The sequence below is a fragment of the Ursus arctos genome, unplaced genomic scaffold (genome assembly GCF_023065955.2).
Source record: "Ursus arctos isolate Adak ecotype North America unplaced genomic scaffold, UrsArc2.0 scaffold_9, whole genome shotgun sequence".
NCBI lineage: Eukaryota > Metazoa > Chordata > Mammalia > Carnivora > Ursidae > Ursus > Ursus arctos.
The window spans coordinates 50,591,813-50,603,821 of NW_026623111.1; positions in this window are offsets into that span (position 1 = coordinate 50,591,813).

A 12,009-nucleotide genomic window follows, 5' to 3' on the forward strand; every position below is an offset into this window, starting at 1 on the left:
ATACAAGCATTAGTTCTCTTTCATACTGGAGGATTTTCTTAATCTCAGGATGCTTGGATTTTTGCTGATATTTAAGGAGGCATGCAAAATAGATTAAAAGATTTGTGTTTGTAGGTTAAAAAAAAATATCTGCTGTTCAATCTCCATCACACCTGATAGCTAGGGATCCTACCATCTCATTAGCAATCCCTCTTCCCACCCTGTCTTTATTTTTAGTTTTTCCCTTAGGCTAAAGAATTTTCCTAGGAAAGGAATTCTTCAGTCATCTTCCTGGAGGATATTAGCCTGACTCACCATATGCTTGAAGCCTGGTGGGCAAGGAAACCAGGTCTCCCTCTTCATTATGCAGACTTCTATTTTATCTGAGTTCATTGTAGTATTTTACTTCTGACCTCTAATATACTTGACCAGGTTCCCAGTTCTCTGTTTTAAGCATTCTAGAAATAAACTCCCTATATTCTACTGGAGTGCAGATGGAGCAATTAACTCTTGATATGGAGAGGGAGAGAGGACCAGAGTGTCTAACTTCTTATTTTGAAGATACTTAACCAATTCATCTTTTTCAGCTTCACTCCTTCAGTCCCACTTTAAGTAGTCCTTGGACAGCAATGCTGAGTCTTCCTGGGGTTTTGTGACATGAATTCTTATAAGATTCTCACCACTTCTAACCATATACACTTAGACTTCAGCTTCTCTGCTCTGATAGAGTCAAGTACTGATAATTTGTTGCTTTCCCGCCTTAAAACAATGCTATTAATATTACTCATCTACTTCACCTCTTGTATCCTTCTAGACCCTGTGTGTTTAAATGCTTTTTCTTAATTACTTTTTGTGGGTCTTTAAGAGCTGCTAGAAATAAAAATTTGTGTTCAAGTCTCCAAATTTACCCAGACAAGCCATTTATTTGGGTTGTATTTACTAATACAATTTCATGACTTTAGTATTTTAGTCAGATATTTTCCTAATTATGCTGCATGTGTGATTAGCACATGACATGAAGTCATCTGCTGATAGAGACTGTGTGAGGTGTTTACCATCTCCACTGACTCTGTGTTCCCAGTGGATTTGGTTAAAGAGCAGTTCTAGGGCTGCAGCAGAACAGTTCTGAGATAGTGTACAACATTGCCTAACTCTTTTGCAGATATTGATGTAACATGGGTCGTTGAATGGTGTAATTTTCACCGTACAGTTGCTATTGATCTCTTCCAGTGAGTCAATACGTACTTTGTTTATTCTGAAGTCATTTAGACAATTGAAGATGATCAGAGATTTCACAGTCAAATTCTATCCTTTGGTCTACTAATAATGTGCAAAAGAGCAATGCTTAATATTCTATAACCTCTTTATTTAACTGTCAAGACCAGTTAATGGAGTTCTCTGATAAGAATCACAAATCAAAATTAAGACCGGATGTTGTGTGGTCTTCCCTAATGTTGCTACTCATGCAACTCTAGAGATCCTGTTAGGAATGATGCTCTGAAGCAAGACTACGGGTATTCCAATTCTGACTGTCACCTACAGCATGTGGTATTGGGCAGTTCTCCTCATCTCTCGGGCTTCAGTTTATTCATCTCTAGAATGTAAATGATAGTAATATTACTAATGGCTCTTGAGTTATTAAAATAAATGATGAAATGTTTGCATTATGTGCTTGGAACATGGTAAATCTCAATTTATTATTATTATTTATTATTATGATTAAATGGGAAAAGAGTTCAAAAGTGGGTAACCGGTTGTTGTAGAAAATTTCAACATTGGCTGTCATCTGGAGCAGTCATTTTTCTGGAAGGACAACTATATTCTCTCTCCTTTGCTATGGTCTTGTCAAGCATTTCAGATTTTCACACATTTGCTCTGATAATACTGGAAATTCACATAATATGGGAGGAATTGTTTTCAGGTGGATTCTTGAAAGGCAGTACATTTTTTTTTTTTTTAAATTTGGGGGCAGTGAAGGAATGGAGGAAAATAAAGAACGAAGAGTGGCATCTCCTATGACTTCTAGTAGTGGCTCGATCCTTTGTTATATTGCAGCACCCCAACCTCTTTTTTTAAAGATTATATTTATTTATTTGAGAGAGAGCATGAGCATGAGCAGGAGCCAGGAGCAGAGGGAGAGGGAGAAGCAGACTACCCGCTGAGCATGGAGCCCAATAAGGGGTTGGATCCCAGGACCCCAAGATCATGACCTGAGCTGAAGGCAGATGCTTAACTGACTGAGCTATCCAGGTGCCTGCAGCCCCTTTGAATTGCAAATGCAAAATTGAACAGTATGGTACATTCTCAGCCAGTTTACACTTCATGGAGCATGCAAACTATTACTTATGGTCTAGAGATCATCATACCCTGTATGTTGCAAATATTCTTTTATGTTTATGTTCTTTTTTTTTTTTTTAAGATTTTATTTATTTATTTGACAGAGATAGAGACAGCCAGCGAGAGAGGGAACACAAGCAGGGGGAGTGGGAAAGGAAGAAGCAGGCTCATAGCAGAGGAGCCTGATGTGGGGTTCGATCCCATAACGCCGGGATCATGCCCTGAGCCGAAGGCAGACGCTTAACCGCTGTGCCACCCAGGCGCCCCTTATGTTTATGTTCTTGAAAACTATAGCCCAGATTTTTTTTTTTTTTTTTATTAATGGAAGTAGTGATTTTGTCCAGAGGAATCTAAGGCCAAGAAAAGTTAAATAATAAAGCCTAGTTTTTAAAAAATGCTTTAGGGTTAAGCGAATGTTCTCATATCTGATCTTAGTTTATCCTCAATATGTTGTTTTTTATTGGGGAGAGAAGGGAGGTGGTATTTTACTCTCAGTGTCTTCTAACGTACCTATACCATTTGGCAGACGACGAAAAAAATTTCAAAGATTTCAAAGAAGGCATATGTGGTAGAATAATGCTTTCCCCAATTTGTCCACATTTAATCTGTCAACCTGTGAAATGTTATCTCATAAGGCAAAGGGAGTTTGCTAATGTGATTAAGTTAGGATCTTGGGGGCGCCTGGGTTATGGGATCGAGCCCCACATCAGGCTCCTCTGCTATGAGCCTGCTTCTTCCTCTCCCACTCCCCCTGCTTGTGTTCCCTCTCTCACTGGCTGTCTCTATCTCTGCCGAATAAATAAATAAAATCTTTAAAAAAAAAAAAAGTTAGGATCTTGAGATGGAAGGTTATAGTGGATTATCTGGGTAGACCCAATATAACCAAAAGGAGCCTTATCAATGAAAGAAGAAAGGCATGAGAGTCATTGTTTGAGTAGTGAAGTGTAAGAAAGACTTCACCGTCCACTGCCTGCTTTGAAAATGTATAAAGGGGCTATGAGCCAAGAGTGCAGGCAGCCTGAAAAAGACAACGGAACAAAATCTCTAGACCCTCCAAAAAGAGCCCTGCCACTACTTTGAAATACTTTACCCAGTGACATTAATTTTAGACTTCTGACCTCCAGGAAAGTCAGATTATAAATTAGTGTTGTGTTAAGGCTTTTAGTTTGTAGTAATTTGTTAGAACAACGGTAGAAAACTAATATGGCAAATGATTGCCTAAAACTTTACAAAGACAGGTAAGAACACTTCACATCTATGAATTACCAATAACATAATGTTTCTAAACGTGGTTTGAATTATATAGTATATATGTTTATATATGAAAATATAAATTAATGTAAAAAATAGTTCTCTAAAAAACTTTTATGCAGTAATATATACTTAACTGGTTTTATCCTGTCTATTCGAAAACACTACCTACCTAGACTAGACTAGTTAAAGGGTGTGATAATTTAACATATAAGAACAGCAGGAACACAGCCCCCAATTAATGTAAGCAATGTTCATGGTTTACATATCACTAGTTGTAGAAGCTGATTGATTCATTGGGACCAGAAACTTCTGTTTCATCACTGTAATGGCCTTCGATTTTCTTCCCAATCATCCTCTTGTTTACTTTGCCAACCTCCATTTACTCTGTCCTAGCTTTTCAGTGAGGGTTGGGTTGTGAGTTGTGTTCTGTATGGGGGAAAATGGTTGTGTGGAGACTCAATCTTGTATGAACTTCTTAATTTACCTGTACTTCTACCCCTTCATCTGTGTCCTACTTCTGCCTCCTTTCTTTCATGAAGTGTCCTAGAGATGAGTGACACTCTTTACCAAGGTTAGTGGCTCTGTCTCTGCACTTGATCCAATCTTCCTTTAGGAACTGGGCATTAATCTCCCTGCTACTTCTGCTGGCATCTTAATATTCTCCCTCTTGTCTATTCTTTCTCTTCTGCTTTCAAAACTGACATATTTTCCCATGTCTCCCAGCATCAAAAAATAACTCTGCCACATTTCATGTTGCCATTCTATAAATCTCTTCCCTTTATTATATAATTGTGAAAGAGTAATCTGCAACCACTTTTTCTACAAACACGTGTTTATATTTTCCATAGATACTACCCAGACTTGCTATGCAAATAAAGGGGATCTTGATTCAGTCCTAAATTTGCTTTTAGGATAAGGAGAACCCAAACTAATCATAAGGGTAGTTTCTGTTAAATATACTGAAAGTAAGCATCTAATTGTAAGTTCAACAGTTCCCTTGTAGTCTTCACACTGCTTGAAATATTGGCAGCTTTTCACATTATTGATTACACATCATTACCAGTAATAAACCTATTCTTCACCATCCGGACAATTGTTAAGCTGGAAGATTATCGTAATCACTGATTTCTTCCAATTCCCACAGGTCAATATTCAACAATCACCAATCCTATTTTATCGGAAAAACTGAAGACACTATAAATCTTTATTAGAGAAAATTTAACACAGAAATTGTTCAAGAAAGGTTAGGGGGGGGCGGAAAGGAAGGCAGTGCCACTTGGATCAGTAATGCAGGAGCACAAAGAAATGGCTCTACAAAGTCCAGGAACCCAGTTTAGCTGGTTGAAGTCCATGTCCCATGTCAGTTCTGATCCTGCTACCAGGAACTGAGCAGTGTTGATGGGAACTTGGAAGGCACAAGGAAGGAACTTGGAAGCCCACACCACAGATGCTACAGTCTGGTCCAAAACCCAGAAGAAAAAAAGAAACTCACTTCTCCCCTACTTTTTACATCTGATCTCCTACCAGTGCCTCTCACTGGCAGAACAGAACCAGAAACCAGTTGGCAAAAAGCTTGAAAAATGCAGTTTGTGGGATCCCATCCCCTTCTAATTACAGAAAAGAGCTCAAGTGGTTAGGGGAAGTAGGGAAAACAGAGTCCAGATTGATACAATTGGGAGAGTAAAAGAAAAGAAGATGTAGTCACTCAGATTTTTATGGAGAAAAATACTGCCCTGCACCCCCATCCCAGCCAAATAGTTTAATAGATTGACCAGGATCAGAAAGCAAAGAGTCATGATGTAAATTAACCACACAATTACCAACAGTTACTCAGCAGCTAGTCATGCTACTACTTTCAGTCACATCACTTTTTTCTCTTCGTATTCGAGACTGCATGCAGTAAAAATGATATCATGTTTCCATTTAAAGTGATACAATTGGGGTGTCTCGGTGTCTCAGTTATTAAGTGGCTGACTCTTGACTTTGGCTCAGGTCATGATCTCAGGGTCCAGGGATCCAGCCTCACATAGAGCTCTGCGCTCAGCAGGGAGTCTGCTTCAGGATTCTCTCTCCCTCTGCCCCTCCCCCTGCTATCTCACTTTCTCTCTTTCTCTCTTAAATAAATAAATCTTTAAATAAATAAATGAATAAATAAATAAAACAATAAGATACAGTTATCACTTCTATAAGTGATAGATGGGTCTCCCTCTTCCAAAGTGGATAGACACAAAGTTACATCTGCCTCCATGTTCAGCTCTGACTAATGTTAATTTCTCTTTAAGTTCAGTCAAAATACCCTCTAAATATTTTGTATCCAGTTGTAAGATAAACAACACCAACATTAACTATATGAAAAAAAAAAAATAGGGAAGGGGTTGGAAGGAATACTTGGTTAATATATGTTACTACAGTTTCCATTTCTGAACTGACCATGAAGCAATCATTGCCATTTGTTGCTTCATTCTTCCATTTTCTGTTTGGATTGCTTTTGCCCTTAGTCAGTATTCCAGCTGTTTAGGGTTATTTACTTAGTGGGGTGAAAATCCTTCACTCCTGAAGTCTCTGAGTCCTTAGCAATGTTTTGCAGAGTAGTACAGGACTGTAAAAGTGACCACAAGCTGAATTAAAAAAAAAAATAATTTAAAAATTTAAATTAAAAAAATCTCTAAAAATTTAAATGGAAGAAATGTTAAGGTAACAGAATGATCATAACTTTTCGAGCCAATGTGTCAGCTTGAAAAGCTATGATTATTTTGTGACCTTTAAATTTTTGTCAGAACATTGAAAATTTACTGTTGGTTATAAATGTACAGGCAACTGAAAAAAATAGTAGGGCTAATATGTATTTAGTACATTGTAATTTAAAACATTAGAAACATTGAAAATTAAAGTATATTATTTCTTTGTAAAATCTCACCAAGAATAGTTTGAACAGTGCTTGCCTTCTTCTTATCATATAACTTAGTATATGGAGTGAGCATCTCTTCTATGCCTTGGTAAATTGTCATACCTCTGAGTTTTATCAGCTTCCAACATTTTTTCCTTTGCACTTTCAATGTTGTGAAATATCTGTGAAAGTCTCTTTAATGTGGACTTCCCCAAGGACATCACCATCCTTTTCATTATTTTCCTCATTTATATAAATGACTTCATATTCACTAGTTTCCACATATTTAGTTTCTCCAATGGCGGCAGTGTCAACATTAGCTATTTCTTCTGTAACTCCATTTAAGTCTCACTCAAACCTTACTTCCAGCAATATCACTTTTCATTACTTTGCTGCCCTTTCGTCTTTGTTGGACAGTTCCCTCTTTCAATAACCACTTTTTGTGAGTGATCTTGTAGGTTTATTACTGGGACACAGGGAGACAGCATGACTACTCTCTTTCCTGTCTGAGCATGAAGCAAACAACAGCGTGACCCATTTTCAACAGACTGAAGAAAGCGACGTTGTTAGTCACTGATCATGATGCACACGTTAGTTACATAGTGGTTTGTGGATTGTAGAGCTGGCAGTGAAGATTGTCTTTCATACAGTTACTCTAAGTTAATACACTGTAGTACTTGGAATTTGAGCTGTGTTGTTGGGAGACTGGTACTTAACTAAGCTACAGCAACTAAAATGTGTACATATTGGAGCCATGCCACGTAAGGACTGTTTGTTCATATTGCTTCCACTTGATGATGGAATGCTGCTGCATATCCCGTATTTATGGCTTTCTGGATACCTAGTTCATAAAATACAGTTCAGTTTGCAGAATTTTAGGTCCCATCCAGAGCCAAGTGGCAAAGCCAAAATCTGTTTCTTAAAAGAATAAAAGTTATTTGCAAAAGAGTCATAGTTTTGTTCAAAACCCCACAGCTCTGAGATACTGAGACTTGCCAGAGGCTGTATACAGATCCCCCAAATCTTTCAATTTGCTTTCTCTTCTGTAACTCCACAGGCTGGCATTGTTTCCATATGCTCATAATCTTAGTTCTGAATTTTATGGTTTCCTATTTTGAGAGAAGAGTCAGCTTCCTAAAGATGCTCCCTGCCTCCCATTTTTCCAACTGCAATGTTTAGGACATAGTGGTATTTATAAAATAAAAATCTGACCATGTAACTCCTCTGTTTAAAATTCGTTAACATTTTCTTAAAATTTTAGGACAAAGCCAGAACTCCTTAGCAGAGATTAGAGGGTTGCTCATGATATGGCATCCGTTTAATTTTGGATGCATTCAGTTCTAAACACTTGCGGGTTTCTAAACTCTGACTTTCTTACTCCTGTTCTTTCCACATGGTGCTCTCACTACTTAAACTTCCAGCTTTATTTGGAAAACTGTTGGTTATTCAACACAATAATCCTAATGATATATCTTTGGGCATGCCTTGGATGGCTCACCTAGTTAGAATACTTTCTGTCTTCTAATTTTTGAGGTATCACTATTTAAAAATTTATGACATCATGTTCTGCTTTATTCCTATTTTCTTGTATTTCCTATAGCTTTTTCATAGTAGGAAATATATTTAGTTTTTGTCCCCTAAGGCTTAGTGCAATAAAGCACACATTCTTCTTCTTCTTTTTTTCTTTTTTTTTTTACACATTCTTTTTTGAATCTGTTTTCTCCTTGTCTTCTGTGACAGTATTCTCTCTAGTGTCCTCTTTTGTCTTTAGTTGCTGTTATTCATCCTTCTGAATCTCTGGATCTTCTCTTGTGTCCTTCATTTTGTTGGTTTGCTCAAGTCCAATCAAAGCTGTCCTATTTTTGTTGATTTATATGTTTTTTCTTTTTATGATTGTTTTATTTAATTTGATTATTTCATTTAATCCTCATGATTTTAAATACTGTCTTTGAATTGGTGATTTCCAAATTCATATTTTCATAATAAACACTTTCATGTATCCTAGGTGACATTCACAGTTGTTTATTTGAAATCTTTATTTTAATGTTCCAAAATATTCATGACAGACAAAAACCCCACAACATATTTCTCCTCCTGATCTTTTAAGTAATAACATCATCACCCATTCAATTTTCAGAGTCATTCATACTTAATTTTTTAAAAAAATTATTTAAATAAATTTCATTCATGACAAATTTGAGTATATTTTATTTTATGCAGCGTGCTCAATTATAGGAACAAAAAGTTGGCAAACATAAAAATACCTACCCTTTAAAAGTCAGAAGAGTGGTGGAAAAAGTGCTGTAATGAAGAAGTGTTTCTCTGTGAAAGCAGTGCCCAATTATTTATTATTGGGGGCTAAGTGGTCATAAACGTCTTTTGAAAAGAGATACAACTTGAGTCTCACAAGTGATAAAGCAGTGTATGCAAAAACAAGAACTTGTGTAAAAATATTTTACATGGTCTGAACTCCCAAGACTCTTTCAATTGCACCTCTGAAACGTCAGTAATAATTTATTATCTGTTTTCTATAAGGACCACAGGTCCTCTGTATCAGCCATCATCATCTTATCTCCTTTACTTTTTGCTCCCTTCTCCTGTATCCTAAATATTTATAGCAATAACTTAAAAAGCATATTATGCCATTTACTTGCATAAAAATAACTGAAATATTTAACCACTTCTGACATATGTCTTTTTCTTCATTTCTAATTGGCATAATGGAAAGTGATATCTGAGGCACATGAAAGCAAAGCAGAATGAACAAACAAACAAAATCAGGCTCTGGAGCTAGAAGTTTTTAAATTTGCCCTGGGTTATAATGGATGTAGTATGTTGGGAGGTGGAGTGATTTTGCTCGAGTGGTCAGGAGATTCCATAAATTCTTTCCTTTGAATTGTAGGTGAGAAGGGGCTGCCTGGTTATGGATAGAGCAAGTCCTTATTCCGCAACTTTCTCTTCTTCCCCAGGGGTAGATCTATCATGATCTGTTTCACAGGAACACTTGGAGGGGTACTATGAAAGTTCTGGTACGTTACACACTCACAGCTGTTGTCTACTCACACACTCATACCATGGACTTTCCCCTTGCACATGGTTGTATCAAAGACAAATTCTTTAGATGGTCTGAATTCTTATCTGTAACATTTTTCCTGTCAGCAATCTTCACAAGCTGCTTCAACTGAGAAAGATGAGCAAGGATCTCAATGTGAGAGCAATCACAGAGACATTTTCCTTGAAGACTTCCATTCTCTAATGTTTCTCTTGACATCTTAGGTCATTTCTCTGAAGAACCATCAATCTACACAAGTGCAGATTTCCGTGCCTACAATACTGATTTAACTGGGGCAGAATCACTGCCTATGTTAGATAGGTTTTTTTAATCTTAATTTTAAATTCTATATGTTACTTATTACTTCAATCAAATTTCTTAGAATAATATACTTTGACACTTACCTTCCAAGAAACAGGAGCCCTGAATTAAGTTGTACTCTATTATGCATCAACCAGCTCAGAAATAAGTCAAGGAACTAATTAACATCTTATCAGATTTGATTGTAAATAGAACATTACATTCACATAGAAAGAACCATTCATTCTTAAGTTTAGTAACTTTATTTTGCTTTATGTTAGGTCATTTACAGCTACAAAGGTACCTCTATGAATAATTGTGTGGTAGAATATCCATTTTAGCTGAATGGACTCATCAATTTAAGCAGGCAACTGATTTGACTGACATTTTCAGTGACCATTTGTTTTCTGTCAAGTTGATTAGATTAATAAAAATTCTATGACCATATTCTATGAATGTGAATTTATAAGAAAGAATGTAATTATTAAGAGAAAGCAACACGTTTATTTCTATGAGCAATAATATATTTCAATATATTTTTTATCCATTTTTACTAGCTATAAACGGTCTTAATCAGACTATAAAGAGGATATCGAATTAGTCAATTATAGAGTAGAGAAAGGCTATCAGTGAATGAGAAGAATAGCAAAGCTATCCTGATTATTTTAAAATAGCCAAAAATTGCATTGTCTCCCACAGATAATGTGTAATTTCTTGTGTCATTAATTCATTCTATTTCTTTTAACCAATGTCTAGTTCAAAAATATTTCATGAGGGCCTAGTGCTTGCAAATACTCTGTTGTTCATTATAGGGGGTGAAGTTACTAATAAATGTAAAGCTATTTGGTAGAAGCTCTACTTCAGAGGATATACAAATGGTAATATAGTTATGTCCTACAAGCAAAGAAAGTTTTGCATTGGGAATTGGGAGACGACCCTTCTTTACCATAATTCTAGATCCTTCCTTTTTTAAAACTCCAAAGACACAAGGATAAAAATGTTCTAATTATTCCTGAGAGTCATAAAATATGTTCTCAGTGTAAAAATCCAGTCCTAATATGCATCAAGATCTAGGCACACTTGATACAAATCATAGCATGAGCACAGACAGTGACCTGGTATCTCTTTTATTCCTCATATTTTCCTCTTCTCACATAAGAGAAATTGAGCACAGTCTAAATGGGCACAAGATTGTGAGATGTTTCTGTGTGTTTGTATTTGTGTGTGTGTGTGTGTGAGAGAGAGAGAGAGAGACAGACAGACAGACAGACATCTTTTTTTTTGAAGATTTATTTGAGAGAGAGAGAGTGTGTGTGTGAGTGGGGGTGGGGCAGAAGGAGAGGGGGAGAGAGAATCTCAAGCAGACTCCCCACTGAGTGTGGGCCACCCTGAGATCATGACTTGAGCTGAAACCAAGAATCAAATGCTCAACTGACTGAGCCACCCAGGCGCCCCAACACACAGCTTTTAACACAGTTATCCTTTATGTGAATATGGTACCTCTCATAATACAAGGACCTTGAGTGGATTCATAATGCAGTTAATCACAGCAAATTTCTTCTTAAATAGACTTCCTTTTTAATTCTTGTTACTTGTGATCTCTTCTTCCTTGAATTTCATGGATCATTTTATGTCTAACTCTGTTGTGGCACTCAGTCCACTGTACAGTACTTCATAATTAAATAAAAAGTTATTAGCTCTGTTTGGTAAAAATTTCTTTGAGTAATATCCCTAGGTCTTAGGAACTAAGATACCCCAACTAGCATTCTAGACACATGAAGTTTATTTCTAGCACTGAGTTAACTTTATTAATCGTTATTTCCTGGGATGTTAGCCCCAAATATCTGTGTAGTTCCATTCTCCGGTAAATTTGTTGGAGGTGTGATTAAGCCATGAAGAATATTCTCATCCTTAGAATAAGACATATAAAACTGAACTTAGATAGTATTTTCCTTGACTTATTTCCTAATACTCACATTTCCAATTGGCCGTTTAGTTTCTAAAGAGGATATACCAGGCTATCTAACTGCAGAGTCTCATTGGGGAAAGAACCTAAAAGAGAATAGCAAAACAGAACATTCCGAAGTAACATTCCATTGTAAAATACCACCCAAATCAAGCCAGAAACATACTCTCTTCTCATCGCGGGCCCTAGGTCTAGTACTAGAGAACAATCCTCAGACCTTGATACCAGTGAGAA